The sequence below is a fragment of the Bos javanicus genome, chromosome 5 (genome assembly GCF_032452875.1).
Source record: "Bos javanicus breed banteng chromosome 5, ARS-OSU_banteng_1.0, whole genome shotgun sequence".
NCBI classification, from domain to species: Eukaryota; Metazoa; Chordata; class Mammalia; order Artiodactyla; family Bovidae; genus Bos; species Bos javanicus.
This window is the reverse complement of record NC_083872.1, coordinates 18,171,465-18,178,389: the sequence shown is the minus strand read 5'-3', so window position 1 is coordinate 18,178,389 and position 6,925 is coordinate 18,171,465. Positions and strand designations below refer to the sequence as shown.

Genomic DNA, 6,925 nt, shown 5'->3' with positions numbered 1-6,925 from the left:
ATTTGAAATCCGTAACACAGTTTCTGTTTTTATGTCTGGACCTTGACTGTATCATAGATGTTGGTCTATGAGCCAACATCTCTTTTTCTCCCCCCCCACTGGCCAATTTAGGTTGTGTTTCTTGTCTCCTATGGCCAAAAGAGTAGTAAATAATATATCATACTACTGCTTCTGCTATTTTTTCTGCCTAGAATGTTTATGTTCTCACTGCCCACATGGAAAATTGTTAGTAATTCCTTTATAGTTAGTTCAGATGTTATGTTTTCTGTGCATTTACAACTATGTCCATGCTCTGGAATCACACCAATTTCTTTGCAGACTTTCAGCCAGAGTTGTGTACTTCCTTCTCTGTCTTCTTAGGAAGTTTTCTGAATATTGAATTTTCTTATTGTATGAAAGTGTATCAGACATTAAATGAATTTTATAATTTGCAGATACCTCTTTTTCTCTGCAGTCCCTTAAATGGCTTTAAATTATTAAGATTTTAAAAGGGCCTGAGACTCTGAGGCATTTATATATTTTACGTGGTAGAGCTATGGTTCTCGTGAACATATATTTAATAAAACATATTCCATTCATTGCTTATTTGAGAAAATATTCTAGTTATCTTTTTCAGTTGGGAAAATCTGCAGTGTTCTAAACACTGATGTTAAAGTTTTCACACTTTTAAAATATTTGTATTATCAAAGTTTAAAATTCTGTCTTTTGGTATATTGGAGCTTATTTTATTATCCCAAGGGCTTCTGCTAAACCCAATCATGAGAGCATGGGTTACATGATTTAACTCCCTGTGTCTTAACCTATTACCCTAGATTTTTAAATATCATTTTGATTTTTCCTTGATTTCAAAGAACCCAAAACCAGTTCTAAGTTTGCTGTTTATAATTCCCAATGGGGAAAAAACAGTTTGTTGAAGATAAATACTATATCTGCATGATCTCTCAACTACTCTGCTATCTATCTCTAGATTTGCTTTTAAAGTTGTAAAAAGTAATAGCATGAATTTTATCTTACATTGTGAATGTGTTTAGTGCCATTTTGTCAACATTAACCACATGTGGTGCTTTACATCATCAAGGAAACCTAGTGAAGGGCCTATTGGCAAAGGTATGTCAAATGAGAGATTTCTTTATTTTTCTCCTTGTTTTTCATTGCAAGATTATATAATTATCAAAACCAGTGATGACATATATAAGATTTCTTGAACTTCATGAGTGTAAACCAGATTTGGAATATGGATCTTCAAATACTGATGGTGTTTCAATGACTCTAAAGTTCTGTTGAAATGTCTTGGCATTGCCTTCTGTAGGGACTCTCAAGGAGTGTTTTTACTAGATCTCATCTCTATAGAAGAAAACCACTAAAGTTGCTCCAGACATATCTATGCTAGAGATTCCATGCATCCATGCATCCATCCACTTCCTAAGTGCCGGTCATGTGCCAAATGCCATATGTACACTGATGTACATCACTGGGTAAAGAAAGAATTGTACTGTAGTATGGATGTGCAGTGTAAATGATATGCAAGGGTATTTAAATATTCATGGTTTTTGCATCAGGCAACCTAGCCTTGTTTCTGGGGAAAAAGGAGGATGGGGTATATATGAAATACAGGTTACTCAATCTCAGACCCTTGAAACATAATTTGCCCAGCCAGGTACTTCAGACTGTGTCTAAGAATAAATCAAGAAGGAGAATTTTATGCTATGGAAAATCAGTACAGTTCAGTCTCTCAGTTGTGTCTGACTGTGTACTTATGTAGCTTTTCTCAGGGTGTGTTTATGGAGAATGAGGTATCGTTTTTCCTTTTTTTTTTTTTAATACGGACACCATCATCTCTATTGAATTAGGGCTCTATCCTTATGACCATTAAGTTCAGTTGAGTTCAGTCACTCAGTTGTGTCCAACTCCTTCAGACCCCATATACCACAGCACGCCAGGCCTCCCTGTCCATCACCAACTCCCGGAGTTTACTCAAACTCAAGTCCATCAAGTCGATGATGCCATCCAAACATCTCATCTTCTTTTGTCCCCTTCTCCTCCTGCCCCCAATCCCTCCCAGGATTAGGGTCTTTTCCAGTGAGTCAACTCTTCGCATGAGGTGGCCAAAGTATTGGAGTTTCAGCTTCAGTATCAGTCCTTCCAATGAATATTCAGAACTGATTTCCTTTAGGATGAACTGCTTGGATCTCCTTGCAGTACAACGGACTCTCAAGAATCTTCTCCAACACTACATTCAAAAGCAACAATTTTTTGGCACTCAGCTTTCTTTATAGTCCAACCCTCCCATTCATATATGACTACTGGAAAAACCATAGCTTTGACTAGACAGACTTTTGTTGGCAAGGTAATGTCTCTACTTTTTAATATACTGTCTAGGTTGGTTATGACTTTTCTTCCAAGGAGCAAGTGTCTTTTAATTTAATGACTGAAGTCAGCATCTGCAGTGATTTTGGAGCCCCCCAAAATAAATTATCTCATTGTTTCCATTGTTTCCCCATCTATTTGCCATGAAGTGATGGGACCGGATGCCATGCTCTTAGTTTTCTGAATGTTGAGTTTTAAGCCAACGTTCTCACTCTCCTCTTTCACTTTCATCAAGAGGCTCTTTAGTTCTTTTTCACTTTCTGCCATAAGGGTGGTGTCAACTGCATTTCTGAGGTTATTGATATTTCTCCCAGCAATCTTGATTCCAGTTTGTGCTTCTTCCAGCCCAGCGTTTCTCATGATGTACTCTGCATATAAGTTAAATAAGCAGGGTGACAATATAGAGCCTTGACATACTCCTTTCCCAATTTGGAACCAGACTGTTCCATGTCCAGTTCTAACTGGTGCTTCGTGACCTGCATACAGATTTCTCAGGAGGCTGGTCAGATGGTCCGGTATTCCCATCTCTTGAAGAATTTTACCCAGTTTATTGTGATACACACAGTCAAAGGCTTTGGCATATTCAATAAAGCAGAAATAGATGTTTTTCTGGAACTCTCTTGCTTTTTTGATGATCCAGCAGATGTTGGCATTTTGATCTCTGGTTCCTCTGCCTTTTCTAAATCCAGCTTGAACATCTGGAAGTTCACAGTTCATGTACTCTTGAAGCCTGGCTTGAAGCATTTTGAGCATTACTTTACTAGTGTGTGAGATGAGTGCAATTGTGTGCTGGTCTGAGAAATATTTGGAATTGCCTTTCTTTGGGACTGGAATGATAACTGACCTTTTCCAGTCCTTTGACCACTGCTGAGTTTTCCAAATGTGCTGGCACATTGAGTACAGCACTATCTCAACATCAACTTTTAAGATTTGAAATAGCTCAACTGGAACTCCATCACCTGCACTAGCTTTGTTCATAGTGATGCTTCCTAAGGTCCACTTGACTTTGCATTCCAGGAAGTCTGGCTCTAGGTTGGTGATCACACCATCATGCTTATCTGGGTCATGAAGATCTTTTTTGTATAGTTCTTCTGTGTATTCTTGCCACCTCTTCTTAATATCTATCTTCTGCTTCTGTTAGGCCCATACCATTTCTATCCTTTATTGATCCCATCTTTGCATGAAATATCCCCTTGGTATCTCTAATTTTCTTGACGAGATCTGTAGTCTGTCCCATTCTATTGTTTTCCTTTATTTCTTTGCATTAATCACTGAGGAAGGCTTTCTTATCTCTCCTTGCTATTCTTTGGAACTCTGCATTCAAACTCTGCCTTTGGCTTCTCTCTTTTCTCAGCTGTTTGTAAGGCCTCCTCAGACAACCATTTTGCCTTTTTGTATTGCTTTTCCTTGAGGGTGGTCTTGATCCCTGCCTCCTGTACAATGTCATGAACCTCTGTCCATAGTTCTTCAGGCACTCTGTCTGTCAGATGGGCTATGGAAAATGGGCATATGTTTTAAAAAAGCGTGGAAAATCATCATTGCAGTGTTAGAGTCGTGCTAACCCCAGTATGGTCTCATAAGTCTGAGGTCCTTGTGGCTCTTCCTTACATAAAATCATCATGAACTCCACTGCCCCTTGGTAGCTGACTTCCTCTGGTGGGCTGCTTCACCTGATAGTAGTCGCCACGATCCCTGCCGTCTCTTCTGTCCCATCAACGTATAGCTCGTTACTATTGAATAATTTGCCACCACCAAACTTCATAGTTCTGCTGAAACTACCACATTTGCAATCTATTAAAATTCTAAATATACTTTTTAGAACTTTTAGTTTATAACTGATACTAAGATTTACCCACATCATTATATAATATTCTCTGGGGTTAGCTTCCTTTGGAAGTCTCAGGCTATTTCAGTGCAATTTCATTTAAAAAAAACATGAGTGCTAATAATACTAAGTTCCTTGCCATAGTGTATGATTTGTAGACTTCTGCCTTACAGTCCAGTAAAATTAAAATAACGGAAACATGTAGGTTTGATAATGTCTAATTTTAACTAAAAAAGATGAGAAACCTCTGCCATCTACTCTCACTACTGCTTTAAGATAAAGATATGCTTTATTCTAATAAAGGATAATCTCCCTATTTAAAAAAATATGAATATATTCTACATTTAGAAAAACTCCATAATCATACCAATTTTCCTAATTTTTATACAGTTTAGTCAAGATTTTTGTTCTGTTGGCTTAGGAGAAAGTGATGCAAGAGCTAGGGAATAGATTTTGAAATCAGACAGACTTGGGTTTATATCCCATTTTGTCATTTTTTAGGTTTCTGAACTTAATTAACTTCCCTTAATCAGTTTCTTTACTTGTAAAAAAAAATAAAAGGAATAATTATGTTTTGCCCCAGCACATGGTTAATGGAAACATTAAAAGAGCTAATGAATGTGTAAAAAATTATTAACTGATATGTCATAAAATGTAATTTTAAAAAATCTATTGAGGACCTTGAGGGAATTACAAGTATTTCCCTCCTCCCAATGTGAAGGAAGAGGAAGAAAGGAGAGCTAACAATTATTTTGTGCCTTCTGTATCTCAGGAACAGATGTAGCTCTCTTCATTTATTTTAATTATCCCAACAAAGCCAAAATTTCATATTTTAATCAAGTTTTTATAGCTGGAAAAAATTGTGATCTTAGAGAGTCAAACAATTTGCTCCAATCACACAGCTGATGAAAGGTGAAATTGAGAATTCAGACCAAAGCTTGTTCGACTCACTATTTCATGCTCTTCTCTGAGAAAAATCAGCATAGACTACATCATCAAAAATATCATCTTTTTTTCCTTTAAGCTCTTAGAGTATGAAATGTTAACTTGGGGGTTAGCGTATAGCAGTAGGGCTGCCTCAAGGACAGATTTCTGTCAGTATAGTTTATCCCTTAGGAATTAAGCTCCTGGTTTATGTTTGGAAAGCCCTCTCCTTTATTATAATTGACTGTCAAATTAACTTTCATTATGAATAATTTAACACAATTATTAACCAGTACTTTAGGAAGATTCTTAGAAAAATTAAACAATACCATGACTTTTAAAATAAAGCTTTTCCAACTTCCTTTTTGGCCTAAAACAAAATGATAATACAGTCTTAGAAACTAATCATTTAATTTTGAACTTTGGAACCAGTTAAAAAATTACACTCTGTATTAGTGTAAGAATGGCATATGAAACTAATTACTGTTGAATTACTTCCGTTGATATTACTTTACATTTCCTTAATAATAAAGATAATGTATTTGAGGTCTGGTTCATAAAGTTTTGTGATATTTTAAAATGGTTTTCTCTCACAATATATAAAGAATTTTATGAAAGCACTTATCTTGTTTCTACACATTTGAGAAATACAATGGCTGAATTTTAGTTTCAAAAATTTTTTTGAACTTACAGATCAGCTGTTTTAGTATCATACTACTGCTACTGCTAAGTCACTTTAGTCGTGTCCGACTCTGTGCGATCCCATAGACAGCAGCCCACCAGGCTCCCCCGTCCCTGGGATTCTCCAGGCAAGAACTCTGGAGTGGGTTGCCATTTCCTTCTCCAATGCATGAAAGTGAAAAGTGAAAGTGAAGTCGCTCAGTAGTGTCCGACTCTTAGTGACCCCATGAACTACAGCCTACCAGGCTCCTCCATCCATGGGATTTTCCAGGCAAGAGTACTGGAGTGGGGTGCCATTGCCTTCTCCGAAAGCCTACAGCACCCGGTATTCCCAGGTGGTCTCCCATCCAAGTACTAACCAGGCCTGACCCTGCTTAGCTTCCGAGATCAGACGAGATCGGGCGCGTTCAGAGTGGTGTGGCCGGAGACACATGAGTCTTCAAACTATGGATACATTGATGGAGCACAGACTTTTTAGACATCATTTATATGCTATACTGAAACATGTCATAAAGTGAAAAGTGGATGGGAACAGAGTGGAAGCCAGGAATCTGGACTCACTGTAAAATATTACATACACCTCTGCGTGTTCCTTATGTGCGTATGTGCTAAGTTGCTTCAGTCATGTCTGACTCCATGAGACCCTATAGTGCCTGGTAGGCTACCTCTGTCCATGGGATTCCCCAGGCCAAGAATACTGGAGTGAGTTGCTGTGCCCTTCTCCAGGGATCTTCCCAACCCAGGGATGGAACCCAAGTCTCTTTCATCTCCTGCTCGTGCCACCTGCTGAGTCAGTTGGTTCCTTATGTACTTCCAGTAAATATCACAGAGGAAATTCCTCTGATTTATTTTACATCCATCTTTTAGTATCTAAAACAGTGCATGGTACAGAGAAAACACTGGCAACCGTGCATATCTGGAAGATATTTCGATGTTTGGCATTGTAGAATAGTACTTTTCTATGGCTAATTTGAAGTTCTCATTTTGTATAAGTTGAGCTCTTACAAAAGTCAGATATATGGAGTTGAAAAGAAAATAAAGGTTTTCTAAGTGAAATGGGGCATTAGCGGTGTTTATGTCTCTTTGCCCTGGGCAATCTTAGTATGTGGCTTTAACAGAAGGGAGCAA

The 6,925-nt window shown here is 37.7% G+C and overlaps 1 non-coding gene across 1 annotated transcript; it reads right to left on the bottom strand.

The window, feature by feature from the left end:
- Window positions 1-6,107: 6,107 nt before the first annotated feature.
- On the bottom strand, window positions 6,108-6,226 carry LOC133248961 (5S ribosomal RNA). Its single transcript, XR_009736789.1, has one exon. It is a non-coding gene; the product is annotated as a 5S ribosomal RNA (ribosomal RNA).
- Window positions 6,227-6,925: the final 699 nt, after the last annotated feature.